The following is a 19,676-nucleotide window of genomic DNA, read 5'->3' as shown; positions in this document are numbered from 1 at the left end:
CAGCAAAGAGACACAGAGAATGTTCTCTAGACAACTTGGGGGGGGGGGGGGCGGAATTAAATAAATAAATCTTTAAAAAAAAAAAAAAGAATTGTTAATATTGAAAGCTCAGACATTTTATGACCAGAATTCCCCATGGCCCATTCAAACAAAGCAAAATAAAAGAAACCCCTCTTGATAACAATGAAACATCACCATATAAGAAAATTCAAACAGGGTAGGGTACATTTGCTTTGAAACAGAAATGTAGATAGTTCATAATTTTCTCTTATCTATAGAGGTCTCAAAGTCCAGCTTTAATGTAATTACAGGCCACCAATAGTTCTGACTCAAATATGCATCATTATACATGGCAGCGTTAGCCAAATAACCTACCACATTATACTGGCAATAATTGAGTATAAATTAACAGGAATTTATAATTTAAAGCAAGATTATAGTAATCAAAAGCACTTCCACTAATATCAATGCCCAAGATGCTTTGAATAAAAGTATTTCCCTCCTCTATTTTGACTGTTCCAACTATCTGCACGTGCTCATGCATGGAGATGTGTTTGCATTACTCCCAGGTATTGGACTGCAGCCAGCTCTCTCATTAGAGTATTGAATTAGAATTCTCAGTAAAGTCTATTAATACCAATTTTAGTTTGTGAAAACTAAATTTTAGTAATTCAATAACTACTTAAATGTTGCTAGTAAGGATACTGTAGACATAGGCGAACGGCCTTTTGTGTTGTTGATTACTAAAGCTTGAACCAAGGACTTACATGTTTGGACTAGTTGAGTCTTCAGGGTCATCAGGGGTTCCCTTGAGACCTGTTAGTGGCAGCGAGCACAACAGTGAAAATCCCCAGTGTATCTTAGACTTAGCCCTCAGATAAGCAAAGATTCACATTTTAACTCCACTCCCTGACAGTGGTCTGATGTAGGACAAGTTATCTTCCTCCCTAAGTCTGCTTTTTCATGTCTGAAAGAGGGATCCCTATGCTTCCTGAGGCTGTCAAAAGGAATTTAAATGATAGAATGTCTGTAAAGCTTTTAACACATTGCTGTTTATAAGTTGCTCTATAAACATTAGCTATTGTGATTCATTTTATCTTCCACAAGTTTTAGTAGAGTACCATGAAAATGTTAGTTGCTTAATAGATTCTTATTTAATCTGAAGCAGATGAAATCTGACTGCATTTTAAGAACAGCAAGCATACTAAGTCCCTGTTTTGTTTTCTCCCAGAGCTGATATATGTATGTTAGTTGCTATTTCATATCAGAGCAAATGTGGAGAAGATAAAGAAATGGTTTTTAGGGGGGAAAAAGTTCCTTTCCTACAATCTCTTCTGTTTCTAAAAGAGGGTTTGATAGAATATTTTGAGAAGTCTTTGGTTTTACCGGTTAAATAGTATATTTTAGCACTTCTTTTTGCAAGGTAAAGAATTAGGGAAATATTATCATACTTTACTGATATTTTATCCATTTTAATTCATTCTGCAAACATTATTGACGATCAGCTAGGTGTCTGGCCTTATGGATGAATCCCTGCCCTCACAGAACTTGATTTCTATTGGGGGAGACCACCAGTAAACAAAATGATATAATGTAATGTAATATAGTATATAATAGATAATGTAACATGGTATAGTGTAAAGTTATATACATATATACATGTACATATATAAAGAAAAACGTATCTGGGAAATAGGATTGAAAGTACTAGATGGTAAAAGGAGATTATTTCAGATTAAAATCAATAATCAAGACTGCTTCTCTGAGAAGGGGACATTAGATCATAAGAGGAATGAAGTAAGGAATATAGTCATGTAATATCTTAGTAAGTTTTAAGTCCTAGAAATAGTAAATGCAAATGTTTGAAGAATAGGACGACCTGCAGAGCTGGACGACAGTAAGCAGGAGGGCGAATGGCAGACCAGGAAGATAGGTGGCCAGAGGCCTTGCCATATTTTTCTGGTCATTGAAAATAATTTGGATTTCTCCCTTAATGTGATGTTAACCCATTGATAGCTTTTGATATATAGCTTTAAAAGATAATCTGTCTCCAACACCATGTCCGGTTTGTCTGGATTAGTAGAGAAGAGTGCCCCTTGTCCATTGGCGGTGCTACTTTTGCTCCTACTCAGTCCCTGCTCAGCCCCACCTTGGTCCTCGCCATCTCCTTCCATCTGCCCACTATCTCCCACAATTGCATCTGTGAGGACATCCATAAGGACCTACTAGTGGCAGACATGTAAAAGATAACTGGCCAGTTGGGGGGGGGCGGGGTGCTAACTGGCCATATTCTGTACTCCAAGGAAGATATAACTAATGGGAAATTTTCCTTTACCACTGAAGATTATGACATGTTAAAAGTATGTTTTGAGGGAAGCAGATGTGGCTCAAGTGATTGAACTCCCAACTACCACATGGGAGGTCCCTGGTTCCATTCCCAGTGCCTCCTGGAGAAGATAGCGAGATGGCACAACAGGCGGGTATGGCAAGCTGGCACAGCAAGTTAATGCAACAAGAGATACAAGAAGAAAAAACATAATGAGAGACACAGCAAAAACAGGGAGTGGAGGTTCCCAGTGCCTCCTAAAGAAGAAGAGTAAGACAGTGAGCTGATGCAATGGGCAGGACCAGTGAGCTGACACATTATGATGATGCAACAAGAGGCACAAAAAGAAAAATTGAGAGACACAACAAAGTGGGGAACAGAGATGGCTCAAGTGATTAGGTTCCTCCCTCCCACATTGGAGGTCCTGGATTTGGTTCCCAGTGCCTCCAAAAGGAGGCAGGAAAGACAAACAGACACAGTGAGTGCAAACAACAAACACACATAGAGAGTGCAGACAACAAGGGGGTGGGGAGAAATAAATAAATAAAATAAATCTTTTTAAAAAGTGCTTTAAAAAAAAAGTATATTTTGATAGCAAAGAACAGGTCAGATTCCTGACTAACTCATGACCCTAGAACATGAAGCATGGAGTGGAGGTGAAAAATTATGAAGAGCTTGCAAAAGCCAAGAAACTCAAACCTTTAGAAGTAGAACTGTGATGCTTAGTGGACCTCTCAGAATCCATTGTTAATGATTTTTCCAGCGAGAGGAAGAGATGTATGATGCCAATGAGTTAACAAACACTTGAGTCTTGTACTTTGGCATGCTTTTAATGTTCTGCCTCATTGGACTAGCCACCTGGCAGGCCTTCTGTCTGTCTTGGTTCTTCAAGACTAAGAAGTCATTGAGTAATGAGGTGCATTCCCCTCCCACCTTGTATCTCAGCCAGCAGAGCATCACTGGACTGTGCCTAGCTTATGGTACCCTACCAACAGCACCATCAAGGCATGTTGGCACTTTGCTTGCCAGAACTTATCTCATTCATGGTGGGGGAACATGGGGTACCATCTAGAGCCAACAAACCAATGAAGGACTTCTTTTTAACTTGGTAGGATTTGGACTGGTTTTGCAAAATTTGACAATTATTAGGGTTACCTGTAACAACAATAACAACAAAATAGGTGCTACCTAAATAATGCCAAAGTGAGCAGTTGTATGAGGTTTCCTCATTTCCTTGTGTGAGCTGTTTGAGCCATATTTTCTTTTCTACTCCACTTGCCCTCCAGCTTGGACTTCCACTCTAGTCCCTTTGCTGAGATTTGTATGACCGTGTTGAACTTATTTCATTCTGATTGTCTTCTTTGGGTTTCCTTGTGAAAACACCCTTAACTTTCTCTGACCCTTAGCTGAAATGTTTAGGTACCTACTTGCTATATACTTTCACAATTTTATATCTCTTGAAAGGGTAAAGGATATGACACCTCATAGAAGTGAACTTTGAACTGTAGGTAACCCATAAAGAAAATTTCATTTTGTTTAGAGAACTTAAAATATTTGTACTGAAAGAAAAGAAAAACTCTGGCTTTAACGTAGACAGTAGATTTTAGAGAAGCAAGAGTGGCAAAAAGGGAACCCATTAGGATGTGACTGTAGGAGTCCACATAAGAGATGGTGATGGCTTAGATTTAGATGGCTGTGATATTTAAGCTAAGAAGAGGTCAAATTTCACATACAATTTAGAGGTGGAGCAGGCAAGACTTGCTATTGTAGGGAGCGGGAGAAAGCAGTATTTAAGTATATTCTTTAAGGAGGTGCCAGGGATTGAACCTGGGGTCTTGTACATGGGCAGCAGGTGCTTAAACCACTGAGCTACACCACTTCCAGTATATTCTTTAATTTTGGACTGAGCAACTGTGAGAATGGTGGTGCCACCAGAGGAAGCCCAGGTTGAAGATGGAAAATCTTTTTTTTCTTTTCTGGGTGTATAAAGGAATTGGGATGGGGAGAGTCTTAGTTTTTGAGGGCTGCTATAACAGAGCACCACAGACTGGGTAGCTTTAAACAACAGAAATGTGTTGTCTCACAGTTCTGGAGACTTGAAGTCCACATCACGGTGTCAGCAGGCCATGCTTCCTCTTAAGTCTGAGGGACTCTGATGGTGCTCAGGCACTCAGTGATGTTCCTTGGTATAGCTCAGTCTCTGCCTGTCTCTCTCTTATCAATTGTATTTGAATGTCCTGTTTATAAAGACACCAGTCACATTATATTAAGGGGCCACCCTAATCTAGTCTGGCCTCACCTTATCTAATGACAGTATCAAAATCCTGTTTCCAAAGGGGGTCACAAACATGGGACTAGGATTAGAACTTGAACATATATTTTGGGGGACACAACTCAATTCCTAATAGGGAGGGGTTTGTGTGTATGTGTGTGTGTTTAACTGTTTGGTTTGAAGCATGTAATAAAAATTTGGTTTTGACATGCCTAGTAGACCTCCAAGTGAAGATGTCAAGTAGGCAGTAGATAGATGAGTCAGGATTTCAAGGGAGGGTTGGGCCTGAATGTACAAAATTTAGTATCATCATGTCTTTCACAGGACTAGGTGAAATTACTCAAAGAGGGAGTTTAGATGGAGAAGAAGGGAGGTATGAAGACTGAGCATTCTGATAATTAGAGGTCAGGAAATCTAGCAAAGGTGAATGAGAATAAATGGTCAGCAGTAGGGAAAATAGAACTGGTAGTGTGTGACATTCTGGAAGCCAAGAAAATAAAGTGTTTCAAAGGGGAGAATAATCCACTGGATCAAATACTTTATTTATAGTGGTAGAGAAACAGCCTTCAAATTACAAAACCTAGAAAATGGTACCATACAGACACCAGAATGGCTTCTCTTGTGATGCCACATGTTGATGTGGAAATGCCTTAGGTTTATTTGCTGCCTGTGATTTGTCTAGCATAATTCTCCCTCTTATTTTTTTCTTTCTCTGGGAATGAATTTGTATATGTCAGCAGCAAGTGACTACTAATTTTGTCATGGTCCATATAGAGAGTATACCATGAAGATATAGTAGATTAAGCCTATTTTTCAAACCTGCCTTCCTACTCAAGAATACCTTCATGTAACAAACTGCATGGAATAAAAATACCCAGAAAAAATGAAATCGCATTAAAAATAATGAAGAGCAATGTGCTTTTTATCTCAATTTTTCACAAAATCCAGCTGTTGAAAGGATCTACTTTAACACATCCTAATTTTTCACATTCATAAAGCCCCTCTTCCTATTTCTCACAATTAAGATATCTATACTCCCTTGAATTACAAGGAACATTCCTGTTTAAAACAGTACACTATCCTAATATTTTTCCCTGGAATATTTCATTGAATTTCTACTTGAAGTGTCACAATGCTCTAATTCTAAAAGACTGATAACTAACTAAATAGGCAAGGTATCTTTGTAAAATGAGACTTTTTCTATAAGTTTATTCAGTTCTGAGAATAAACTTATTAGAAAGGCAGTAAGGTCAGAAAAATTGAAGTAATGTATAAACACTTGGAAGCCAAGAAAATAAAAGTATTTAATTGAGGGGATTACCTACTATGCAGATACTTTATTTATCTTGGTAAAGAAACATCCCTCATATTACAAAACCTAGAAAATAGTAACATATATGCAACAACATGGCTTCTTTCTTGACATGACATCTGTTCATTTGAAAATGTCTAAATCATTGCCTGTGTTTTGCTTATCACATTTCTGATCTTATTTCTTCTTCTCCAGGAATGAAAACCAAGTGTTAAAATATCTTCCAGCTTTTAAAGAAATGCTGATGTTAGGTAAAGTCTGTTGATTTTTAGAATATTGGCCATTTTAAAAAAAAAACAAAAACAGTTTTTGCCAAACCATCAAGCTGGCAGGTCTGATCTAGCCTAGGAGCTACCTGTTTAAAACCTCTTCTCTGTTACTTTTTTTTCCTTTTTCCCATGTTCATTCATTTACAGAACACATATTTATCAAGCACCAACTCTTAAAAATGGCCACACTTACTCTGTTCTGAGAATATATCTTAAAAATGATGCTGATTAATAATATTCAGTAATGTCTTTTTTCACCCTACTCTCATCCAGTCTATGTGACCTTCTCATGGCTTAGCTAGATTGACATTTCCATTCCTCTTCAGGATCTCATGATCTGGCAAATTTTAGAGGCAGGGCTGGCAAAACGCTAATATGGTGAAATGCGTCCTAAGTTATTATTCTGTAAATAATCTGAATTCAGTCAAGCCTATATATTTAGCAGGATAATAACAGTGGAGGTGGCTGTGGGGATTGGAACTGGGGCAAGACAATCATATAAAAAGCCTACTTGTGAGGGTACTTGAAGTTTAATTTCTCCTTTAGGGTATTTTTTTGCTAATTCTGATATTATTAAAAAGGTTTAGGTTGATCATTTATCACTAGTTATTGTATAAACCTTGTTATCCAATCATAAAAACTACATGATTGTATCTGTCAGTGATGAAGAGATAATAATTCAAGAAAGGTACACCTCAACGATTATCATAGATGGCAACTCTTTGATAAATTGATAAGCAAGTTTCATAATCTGCCTCATTAAGTTGCAGCAAAATTAAACTGTGAAGATGTTGACAAGTAAAAAGAAGTCGATTGCTCGTAAGATTTTTTAAATTATCAGACAAAAAAATATATTATGAAGTGAGGTAACCCCCCTGTATATTCCTCTCTGAATTTCAGTGAAACCCCATGTATGGTAGCTGTACATGTCTAAATAGAGATAAGAAAAAGCTTCATGGAGGAAATTACTGTCAATTATTTCTCATTCCTCCCTAAGCCATTTGTTGCTGTCTGACCATTTTAATTTTCATTCTTCTGTGTAAATTAGAAGCTTAGTAGCCAGCAGTGAGTCTCAGATCTGGGACTAAAACTCATTGATCCATTTGGTAAAAGCTGACCTGTTTTATTAGTACATTGGAACTTAAATAAAGTAGAATAGGAGCCCTCACCAGTAAGTATCATTCTGACAAAGACCCACATTGTCCCTATCTTCCTAATTCTTTAATGACATGTTCTGGATTTTTATAATAAATGATAGAATTGCTAAGCATCTTTAAAGAGGGTTGCTGTGATTGTATTTTAATAAAATATAAATTTGAAAAGCAAGGGTTCTCTTCTGAAATAAAGTGGATTGCTTTTAAAGCAGTTCAATTAGGTTTAGTTATAACCAACTCTCAAACTTATGATATTGTTATTCCAATAAGATTTTGTTCTGTGGACTTTATTTTGTTCAGATTCCCCTTTCCACTCCATATTAACTCTCAGTCAACCCAGGAAACTTCTCTTGCATTCCAGCACTTTATCTCAGTTCTTAATAATTTACTTTCATCTTTCTGTTATCTCTTTCTCCCTGCTCTTCTGTTTCTGCAAACTTGTGAACCTCTTTAATACCTGGTTCACCTTCCTCAGTATTCCTGGGCTCTGTCTCAACCCCACACCTTTGAATATTGCTGTTCTAGCTCTCTGAGCGTTTCCAGGAGGACCACAGTTCACCAAAGTTGTTCTGGAAGTTAAAGACGACATATTTCCAAAGTCTAGGAAAATCAGTCCAGAGCAGGTGAGAATAAATGGCATCAATTCTGTACTTCATTAGTTTATTCTTAAAACTGGCCCTCTGGGTGGTTAAGCATTAATATGCTTTATCAAGGACCTATGTCATTAACCTCTGTAGTACTGAGGTAGTAGACAGAGTATTGCAATCTTTTATTAAATCAGTGTGTGAGCAGAACCAGCCTATGAAAACTATTTGTTCTCAGGAGGAAGAAAAAAAATGTACCTAGAGTCATATAAAGGTGTTTGTCAAATGTATTAGTCATTGAATAGTTTAAAAGAGTTAAATAGAAGACTGTATGGAAGAATTTGCCTTTTTTATTAATGAAATTAAACAAAGAGCAGGAGAAGGAGAGAGCATGAGGACTTAATCATCCTCATGGGATTTCCCTTGTTCACTGTGTTATGTCCCCATTGTCTTCTGGGTGAAATCCTTTTAAAATAGCTGAACGCATGGCTTATTAACTTATAAACCATGCTCCTTCATCTCTCTGTCTCAATTTGACCATCTTTGGGAAAAGAAAGCATGCTTACAGCCTGACTTGATATTCCATATCAGCCAAAATTACCATTTTAGAACAAATGAAAAGGTCTAGATTTCAACTAGTTGTAAGAAATAGACATTGACTTGACTACTAAGATAGAAATGATTCTAAAGATTAATTTGACATACCACTCTGGAATTTTAGTTTGTCAATTTAACTGTTTAAGAGAATAACAGTTACCATAACATCACCAAATGCAGTGTGCTACACAGTATTTAAAGTTCCATTTGGATTTGACATCCTGCCCTGGGGCTTGGGTTATTTCAACCATTTTTTTCAACACTTATGTACAGAGAAACTACTGGGTGCCATACCCTCTCCTAGACACAGGAATACTGTGGACAAAGAAGGCAGACAATTCACCTGCTAATTAAAGTTAGAGGACGAGATGAACATTGACAACAAATTAGCAATCTATTAAACTGAAATTGTGGGAGGTGCTTCAAAGGAGGTAGAGAGAATTAAAGGAGAGACTGATTTAGTTTCGGGAGTCAGACAGGTATCTGAGGTGACAATGAATCCTAAATTTGAAGAATTAATTAGAAATAACTCAGAAAAGAGATGGATGAAAAAGAGGTAGTATTACAAGTTTGTACTTTTTGGTGCAAATGAGATTTACTTAGTAGATCAGTGATGTGTTTATGTACTATTGATACCAGGAAGTATAATCTAATGGTTTGATAAATAGATTGTCCTCTGGTAGACCTTGTCTCAGGACCTATTTCCCAACCTGCTTACTCTAACTGTAGCCATGTAAGAATTCTTTGTGGACTGAATGGTATTAATATTTTATTCCCCACTTTAGGGAAACTGTTAATAAAGAGCACTGGCAATAGTTGCATGTCTCTTCATGTATATGCCTACACGTGTCTGTGTATCACCAAAATACTTGGTCAGTCCCTTCAAAGCTCTGATAGTCCTTATGTTTTGCCTCATGACTTGAATCATGTCCCCCCCTCATTAATTTGGCCAGACATTGTGCTGCTCATAGACAGATTCTTAAAGCCACAATGATATGTCTTCTTTTAATGTAATGGCCTCATAAGTTGCCAGACTATAACTTCTATAAATTTCTCAAGAAAAGCGACCTTTTTTTTTTCCGGTTGTAACCACGATGTCTAATAGAGAGCCTATATTGAGTGGAAGACATTCTATTAAAGGTTGCCAAATAAATGGATGCATAAAGGAATGATTGAAAGGTATTTTTGAAAAATGCTAAGGGAAACAATACCTTACCATTCCCAGACTATCAGGATCAGTTTCAGCAAATACCCTGAATTCCCATATAATTGAATGGAATCAAAGGAGCATAAAATTATAATTCCAAAGTAAGGGCATTCCTTAGAGAATGCCCTTCTGTCAGAATCCAGATTTCAGAGTTGCTGCCAGCTCCCTGATGGGGAGCATTTCTGGAAGGTATTTTCATGGTCAGGATACAGGAAAGCCAAGCCCTGGTTTGTGTATGTCAATAAAGATAAAGCACAGCATTTGGATGTGCTCCTAGTCGCTATAAAATACACAGATACTCCAGGTTCTGAACATTAACAGAGCTGAGGCAGGCGCTCCCCAGAAGGATGATCCCTGAAAGGTCATTAAAGCGATTAAAAATTGGGTCATGCTTGATGGTGCACACAGCAATCACAAATCCAAATGCATTCTTTTTAACAGATAGGTGAGTAGGTTAATATCAGTCCTGTGCAACTGAATCGACAAGTCTGTACATTTTTATTCATAATCAGTGTATTTTACTTCACTGTGTTATGAATGGTCTAGTTGAAAATTATATCATACCCCCCACCCCAAAAGAAAATTGTAGTCCTCCCACCTGTCATGGTTGGTTCTTCTCCAAAATGACTTACTCAGCATATAATATCTTTAATCTCCAGAGGAGGAAGCAGCAAAAGGCTGCAAGTAGAAGACTAAACTCTGGACTGCTCTTATGTTTCTCCTTTAAGATCATTTGGAATTTTTAACTGTGATAAATTTTCTAATCCCCTTTAGGTTTTACTTTTTCAGGACTTGTGTTGATTACCCTGGCTCTTAATGGATTTGATGTTTATTGTCCACAGCTAGTGTTTTGTAAAATGTTATGAAATAAAGGTATTTATTTCTCATTTCAGAGCCTCTAGGAATTCATAATGGTGCTGATTGTTTTAAAAGTAATCGAGTGTTTAAAAATATCTTGAAAATTAACAGGACTTGGGTTTTTTTTTGCGTGTTTTGGTGGTTGTTTTTTTTTTAATGCCATTAAGAGCAATCACAGATTCCCCAAAGAGAGACTTCATAGGATCATGCACTTCAGCTGTCAATTATTTCTTCCTGCTGTTCCTGTAATTTTAGCCTTTAGCATAACTAACTGAATTGAGCTGAACTTGGCATTCATTTCTCCTACCTTAGCAGAAGTTCTCTATTTAGGTATGAGTAAATAGAAAATGCAAAGCCTAAAAAATTATATATCTTTAATGGACAGCATGTTTCTAAAGTTGTTGAAGAGACACTGAAACTGACTATTAAGTCTTTTCACCCTCTCACTAAGGATTTGGGGGCCGAGGGCACTGGGAACAGGGCCCAGGTGAAAGAAAAAATGCAATTGGTACCAATTAATTAGAAATAGATTTTCTTTTTCAGAAAATTTTCTTTTATTATCTTTTATGAGGTTAAATTTTCCCTGAAATCCATTGTATTTGTTAAAAACGGGATATATTTTAAAATATGTCAGGAATAAGAAGCAAATTGCCTTAGCTCTGAATCAAGGAATCTTTCCCCACTTGTGCGCTTTCTCACTTTTATCCCTCACATAAAGCCTATTGTTTTGTTAACAATATTGGACAAGCTGTATTTTCTTGGAAAAGGGAAGAATTACATAGAAAATGTGAAGAATTACTGAATGACTCAGACTCCATCTGATTACGCTGGCGACTCAACGTAGCTCTGTGTTCCTTTTACAGTGAATCAAGGAGTGTTAACTCTAGAAAGAACTTTAGGTATTATCTGTTCGATTGCTGAGCTTCAGTTTGCCAACTATAAATTAAGGCAGCTCTCATGCTGCATTGTGTGAGGAATAGATGAAATTGTGCATGTAGCGTATCCAGTCCCTTGCCTGGTCCCCAAGAAGCATAACACTAAGTAGAGGCAGATGAAGAAGCTGGAGTTCAGCTGGCCAAGCACTTAGAAGCTGGGAATTCTCCTGCCTAAGTCAAGTATTCTTCACACTACACAGGATCCCAGCCCATGTTGGAGAGTACATGCCTGACTCAGCAGGAAACAGTAATTGCCTTTCCTATTTCCACTGTGACTTGGAATCATAAATAGTGGAAATGCAAGGGAGCAAAGAATCACCTCTAGTAGTCATCCAGTGCAAGGGGCCTGTCAGCAGCATTCCCCACCCCCCCACCCCCGGGAATTTGTTTCCTGCCTCCTGATTGAGTGTCTCATTTGGAGGAGCTTTTTAACTGCTGAAGATATTAGCTTATATTTTTCTGTAATCTCACTATGACTTCTGTCCTTTCATCCTGGGTTTGCTGGAAAGAGAGAATAGCTCAATTCCCTCTTCTATAAGACTCAGTTGAAATGGATACATTGATTTATAACAGTTCTTTCATAAGCATGCAAATGTATAAATAAACATACACATATACATATATATTCAACTGTAAAGCATCAGCTTTTTTGAAATCCAAATCTCATGAATGGCTTGCATTGAGATCACCATTAATTAAAACCCCTGAAGTTTTTTTTTAAATTACTATTAAGCCAAATCTCCACTATTTTGCATTTACAAAGTCCTTCTTTTAAATCCAAAGTGCAGAAAAAATTTTAAACTAATGTCTGCCAAATTATATTTTGTTTGCAATGATTAGTTCTGGACGGTTAGTATATTTTAAAAAATGCATTTCAACCTCAAGGGATTTTTAAAATAATGTTTTTGCTATCAAAATAGTACATGATGGTTAAATACAAATTTGAAAGTACTGAATGATTTTATATGGGTATTTCTGTATTGATATCTGTATGTTTATAGATATTTGAATATGTCTAAATAGATACATATGTATTTTAGTTACTAATTTTAGTGATAAATCCTGCTAATGTTTATATTTTGGCATAAACCATTTCTTAATCTTTATTTTGAGTTTTTGCTTATTTACAATATTTTAGGAATAATTGCATTTTTTTTCTCAGAAATTTTTGAAATTTTAATTCTCCTATTAATTTTCTATTTTGGAGTCATCTTCCAAATATAAGAGGCCTGCCTTCTGTTATTTTTATCAAAGTCATTGATAAAATTGTTGAGCAGCATGGGGAAACCATGTTAGGAGATGGTATTCTAAGTGAGGAAGGTGGGGGGAAGGCAACTCTTATGCAATGTGAGAAAGAGCTTGGAAGGTTTCCTAGAAAGAGAAATAAGCTGTGTAGAAATCAAAGTGGTGGTAATGAACAGTCTGGAAAAGAGGTACGAAAACCGGCATTTAGCCACTCTGGTTTACCACTGATAGTGCTGGTTTGAGGTGTAAGCCACATGCCACCAACATTCCTGGGTAGCATGAATGCATGAGCTTCATTAGCTTAAGGTAGAAGTCACTAAGACTTCAGGGATTTCCTGCCTTCAAATGCTTTTTGGCAGTACAGAATTAAGAATGTCATTTGAATAAGTTAACTATGTTGTGGTCTACAGAATATTAGATCTATTGGGCTCTGACATGAGAAGATATAATCCTGTAGAAGGGGGGTAAGCAGTTCCCTGCGTGCAAGAACAGTATCTAGGCTCCAAACTGCCCAAAGTAATGCAAATGTTGCTGTACTCATGCATGATACACAAACTGCTCTGGAGGTTCATTTCTTGAAGTTCAGCATAAAAACAAACCCATTTTTAGAATGGGAAAATTGAACAGTTTTATCCTGAGCGTGCCTTAGGAGTGTTTGGATTAAACTCTGCCATGTTTATGATTTGTATTTGAAAAAAACAAAAGTATTTACATTTTTAAATGTTAGGAGAGGGAAGTGGATGTGGCTCAACTGATAGAGCATCCGCCTACCATATGGAGAGTCCAGGGTCTGATACACAGGGCCTCCTGATCTGTATGGTAAGCTGGTCCATGCACAGTGCTGCCACACGCAAGGAGTGCCATGCCACACAGAGGCACCCCCACATAGGAGTGCCCCACGCACAAGGAGTGCACCCCGCAAGGAGACCTGCCCATATGAAAAAAGCACAGCCTGTCCAGGAGTGGTGCTGCACACATGGAGAGCTGATGCAGCAAGATATTGTAACCAAAAAAGAGATGCAGTTCTCCAGTGCCACCTGATAATGCAAGGGGATTCAGAACACACAGCAAATGGACATAGAGAGCAGACAGTGGGGAAGGCGGGGGAAGGGGATACAAAAAATAAAAATAATAAAAATAAAATCTAAAAAAAAAGAATATTTGCAAGGGTGGGAAACCGATCATTCAACTAGATTCTGTAAACAGATGGAATTTCAAGAATTTTATTTCTTTTTGAAGTAAAAAGGTGGCTAAAAACACATTGACTGGAAGACTGTTCCAAGATGAAGGGACAGATACATAGAAGTTGCCAAGTGCTGAGTGAGTGAACAATTCTAAGGAACAGCTGAGACAGCCCTGGGGGAACCGAAAGAAACAGGCCAGTGTTTGTAGGTGTGTGACAGGGATGTGTGTGTCTCTGAAAGAAACAATAATCAATTTTAAAAGATAGTGACCACATGACATCGTGAAGCTCATAGAATTAAAAGAAAGCCAGTCAGTACAGTGAACAATCATGAGTGAAGTTTCTTGGTCTGAAGCCATCAGTAGAGCTGGACATTTCCATCTACAAGGAGACAAACAGCAACTTGAACTGGGCCCTGACCAATGGAACTAAAACATTTTGGAAAGGATGTTGTGTTTTTTTTTGTTTTTTTTTTTTTAAGCCAAGCATGATTATGCTATGTGTTGATGGAAAGAAAAACATATGCTAGCTAATTTCTTTTTTAACCTTTATCTCACGTAGGGGAATCCATACATGAGACAAAAGGCAGGAGTAGCCAAGAAGCCATTTAATGTGGAGCTGTCACTTTACTCGTAAAAAGCTGGAAACACAGAGGTGTCCTCCCCATCCCTTCCCTTCTTATCTTCACAGTCTGACAAAGGTCAGACAGCTAGGCAAGTACAGCATGCAGAAGTGGGCTCAAGTTGAAATGATTTTTACAATGAAAGGATAGGAGATTAGCTGCCATTTCCTAATCAGTCTCTTTGAGGTGCTTTCCCCAGTTGTGAGAAATTGTATCAGGAATAGATTTGATCACCAAGAACTGTAGCCACATGAACTACTGCTAGAGCTGAGAGAATGAATAAATAGTCATTCTCCCCAACATTTCTAATTTTATAGTTAAAGAAAGCAGCCCTGTCAGTGATTGTCCAATGTCTAAGACAGATTACTTTCAGAGACTGCCAGAACCCATTTTCTCCTCACTTTTAACCCAGTTTTCTTTGCCAGGTTTAGTTCCCCCAGAGAGAGGGGGGGGGGGGGGGAAAAGCTGTTATTGTGACCAATGCACAATTGAAAGGGGTGCTTTAAAGTTGTTTTGAGGCTAGGAAATCTCAGACCATTTGGATGATAAAGGCTCTTCTTTCCTCTCAGTGTTAGCAGCTGTTGCCTTTTATTGTTCCCTCTGTTTTATTCACCTCCTGCTAGTGCTCCTGGTGGATCTGAACGGAAACAAACAGGCGGGAGATACCAGGGTTCCAAGTTATTTCCCCATTATGATAAAACAAGACTGTCTTCAAGCCTGGTTATATATTCTCTACAGAAATTCTTGTAGTAGTAAGGTTTAGGCAAAACCAGATTCAAACTTATTCATTCTGCAACTTGGTTGACCCTGAAGAAATGAGATAAATAGGAAAATGAACAGTACTTACCCTCAGGTTGCTGATGACCAAGAACATACATGATACAGAATGGGAACAATTCTAAGGAAAGGAAAGGAACTGCAGGTGAGTATACTAAACACTGTAGGGATCTGTACTAGGAGGATCCAGAGTAAAAGAAAAGATTTGATGGATCTGAAGTAGCTCAAGAAGGCTTCCTAAAGGAAGATTATCTGTAAATTAGCATGGCCTTTCTGGCATTATTGATGAAAACTGTGATTTTCCATTAGCTAAAGCTTCAGCAACAACTGAATTCCACAGTAACTCTCTCCTCCCACCCCCTAATCCATTCCCATTTAGACTTGAGTAAGAACTGGTCAGCCCATGGGTGCTAGAGATGGATGCCATAGGCAGCTGAGTTTTTCTTTCCATGTGGGATGTTCATGATAAATCTCTACCTAGGGAGGAATGATACCAGTATGGAAGGAAAAGCTTCCTGGTCCATAGGTAATTTCAGATATGGCATGCTGCAGGCACTTAAACATCAAAGAAAAATAACTGGGAAGCAGACTTGGCCCAGTGGTTAGGGTATCTGTCTACCACATGGGAGGTCCACGGTTCAAACCCCGGGCCTCCTTGACCCGTATGGAGTTGGCCCACGTGCAGTGCTGATGCGCAGGGAGTGCTGTGCCACCCAGGGGTGCCCCCTGCGTAGAGGAGCCCCACGCGCAAGGAGTGTGCCCCGTAAGGAGAGCTGCCCAGCGCGAAAGAAAGTGCAGCCTGCCCAAGTATGGCACCGCACACACGGAAGCTGACACAACAAGATGACACAACAAAAAGAAACACAGATTCCCGTGCCGCTGACAACAGAAGCGGACAAAAAAGAACACACAGCAAATGGACACAGAACAGATAACTGGGGTGTGGGTGGGGGAAGGGGAGAGAAATAAATAAAATAAATCTTAAAAAAAAAAAAGAAAAAAAAAATGATGATGCCCAGAATAAATGTTTCCTCCTTGTTTCCCTATACTTTGGAGGAAAGGCAGCCTAGTTTAGACCTTTTTGTTTTTCTAATATCCATTGGAATAAATTTCCCCCCTTATGTCCCATGGTAATTCCCAACTTCTAAGTAGAGTTCAGAAAATTCCTGATAGCTCAGCAAAGATTGTTAATATCTAACTGCTACTTCTATTTCTTACTTGATACCCTAACATCATGAGAAAATTAGTTTTCTTCTTACCTGTCAGTGCTTCCTAAATTTATAAGATGAGATTTCCACTAATTTAACTTAATTGTAGGCAATACAAATCTATCCAAAGGAAAAAAAAAAAAAGAAGACATCAACCATATGCTTTCCCACTGTGAGTCTTCTTCACCAATCAAATACATGTACAAATGTGGACTTCATGCTTGTACATACCATGACCCTTTGCACAAGCCAAATTGATTGCTTTTTGTTCAATATCCCTTCTACCATCCTCAACAATTGCCCATCTTCTACCCATTCAGGCTTCTTCTTTAGCTCTTTTCAGTTTCTCTTACTCAGAAAAAAGTTTTCCATTTGTATCCCTGAGACCAACCCATTCTTCAGGGATGGGGCAGATATAGATCCCACAGCTTTGCCCTTGACCCCAGGCCACAAAATTCTTTCCTTTCAATACCTTAAGTAGCACTATCTTCCCTTATCTTTTGGCTTTAGCTTAATCTCTCAAGTTTGGACAAACAGGGTCAATTTTTGTCCTGGGCTTCTTCCAACCCATTCCTTCTTTCCCCCAACAGCCTTCAGGGATTTGTTTGCCTTTCTCTCTTCTCCAGTTGACACTACCCACTTAAATGCAAGGCAGGGTGCTTCTCCTCTGCCCTGTCTCCTTAGGACATGAGGGAAATTGTTTAGCTCATTTTTTTCTGTTGTGTTGTTGTTGTTATTGTTATTTTTTGTTTGTTTGCCCCAACCAATCAGACAAGAGTTGACAAGCATTTAAAGACAAATTGGTATAATAGAGGGAATAACAGAGTAAGAAGAACTTCATTTAACAAGATACTGAGTACCTACTATTTTCACGCATTTTGTACTAGTGATAAGAATTCCTGATCTTCTTTGAAATGTAAGGAGAGTTATAGGGATTCTCTTGTGACCTCCTTCTGGTCTGAGATTGAATCCCTTTCCACTCCCCCTATGCTTAAAGGCAGGCCATTCTTCTCAGACTTTGGCCTGAGAAAAATCCCAACTATCTCCTTTTGTAGGATTGGTGAATCTCTTCCCTGTACTGCCTCCCGAGACTCTTAAGCTGTACTATATTTCTGCTTCATAGTGTTCTGGTCCCTGCAGAGCCTATTCTTCACAATCTACTATCAGACCCAATGTTGGTTGACCAGATGAACAAATAACTTCTCTGTCCATAATAGTCCCTTTTAGGTTTGATAGGATCTTGCACTAACCTAAAGATCCATCTTCAGTCATTCCTACTTGACACATCTATGATTCCAGGCCTTAAAATCTCTGGAATCCTGGAAAAATCCCTTAGATCAGTTGGCCTACATTGGAGTGTATTTGTTAGTACAAATGGATAAGGCCAAAGAGGCTGATTCTGCCATTAGGTTTAACTTGATTACTTCACCTAGGAATTTAAAATTAATCTCTGGAGCTAGTATCTCTTGATGGGCATCACTCTCTTGGATGCCATTCTGTTCTACTCTAGCTCCTTTCCACAGACAGAAGTAGATGTTCTTGCTGTATAAAAAGTTGAGTTCTCTTTAGACCTCTTACTGCATTCCACTGTCTATTTGTCAGTTTCTTCGAAAAGCTAACAAGATTGGCATGCCCTGAGCTCAGTGAATGATCACTCTCTTCCCCCAGGTACTCTGGTAATTTGTCCTTCAAGAGTCCTCCTCTTCCTCTTCTCCTGTTACCCACTCCTTTATACACAACATAGAATAGTACCACCCAGAATACCATTGTGATGATAGAATATTCCTTCACTCATAAATTAATAATAGCGGTCTTTCAACATGCAGAGAAAGAATTTCTTTCTCACAAGTGCATGAAACATAGTCTTATTCTGAAGATTTTTTAAATGTGCATATTGTTTGTCTTCAACTTGAACATTTTGAGATTAGGACTGTTCCATTTATTCATTCAACATTTGATGAACATCTTTTATGTTCCAGACATAATGCTAGATGCAAATATAAAATAAAACCTATCCCTGAAGGGCTCACTATCCAATGGGTTAAACAAGATACAAGTAAATAATTACAACACAGAATATTACTGCCATGATAGAGGAAATACAAGAACCGGTAGTGGCCCGCATGAGAGCATGATTGATTCTGGCTGTATTCTTTAGAGAGCCTAATGTAATACCTTATGCCTATTAGACTTACAAGAAATATTTATTGGTGATGATAATATGGCATAAGTAGTAATTCAGAGAAGAGGGGAGATAGAAAATAGCCTTTCTTAGAATTGAGATAGAAACCAAGCTTTGTGATGGTAACAAGACTGCTTTGTAATGGGCGGCTTTTATTATTAATACTAGCAATCACTTATTACAGTTACAAATTGCTTCCATTTATTGAGTATGTTTTATATGCTTTGTACATAGCACATTATTCAATTCTTATGCAGTCCCTAGTGGATGGATATTTCTCCCACTTTATGGATGAGAAAACAGAGGCTTGGTCAGATAGTAAATGAGCCAGAAACGTAAACCTCCCTGTCTTCCAAACTCTCCCCTAAATCTAATCTAAAGACAGGAACAAAATACATCAAAATGTTTCCAAAGCAATTGCTTGTTTGAAAGAGTTGCTCCAAAACCTTAGGACCATTTTGACAATTGGGATTGTCACAATATGTTATTTAGTATCATAAGCACAGTTAAGATTGAAATCCCTTAGAGGGACACATATGTATTTTAAAATTCATTTCCCAGCAATATGGACTAGCTGAACACTTGAGTAAATTTGCATGCAGTACCTAAACTTCCCTAGGTTTTACAAATTTCACAATGGTAGAGTTAAAAAACATAAGACCATTGTTTAGGAATAGTAGTTGGGTTCTTAATGAAAAGTTTAATAACCGTTTCTTGGAAGTATTTTCAGAGTCATTTCATCAGTAAAACTTTTTAAATAAAGGTCTTCCTACTGAATATTATCCTGGTTGTTTCCAATACTGTTTTTTCATTTAAGGTTTTTGTTAAGCCTGTGATCAGTATTGTTATAATAAAACTTTTCACTACTTTAATTATTCACTGGGAACATAATCTTATCCTCAAAGGGTTAGACTATAAGCAAGGATTAGTGTCACTGAACACAAT

General features: G+C 37.9%; 1 protein-coding gene and 1 pseudogene across 50 annotated transcripts in view; both read left to right on the top strand.

Moving 5' to 3' along the window:
- The window catches only part of NRXN1 (neurexin 1), a 1,214,286-nt gene that overhangs the window by 679,136 nt on the left and 515,474 nt on the right, over nucleotides 1-19,676 (top strand). The window lies entirely within an intron of this gene.
- On the top strand, nucleotides 1,650-3,414 carry LOC105746150 (transmembrane emp24 domain-containing protein 10-like; annotated as a pseudogene).

Source organism: Dasypus novemcinctus, chromosome 17 (genome assembly GCF_030445035.2).
Source record: "Dasypus novemcinctus isolate mDasNov1 chromosome 17, mDasNov1.1.hap2, whole genome shotgun sequence".
Taxonomy (NCBI): Eukaryota; Metazoa; Chordata; class Mammalia; order Cingulata; family Dasypodidae; genus Dasypus; species Dasypus novemcinctus.
The sequence above is the reverse complement of the archived record's forward strand: the minus strand, read 5'-3'. Positions and strand labels throughout refer to the sequence as shown.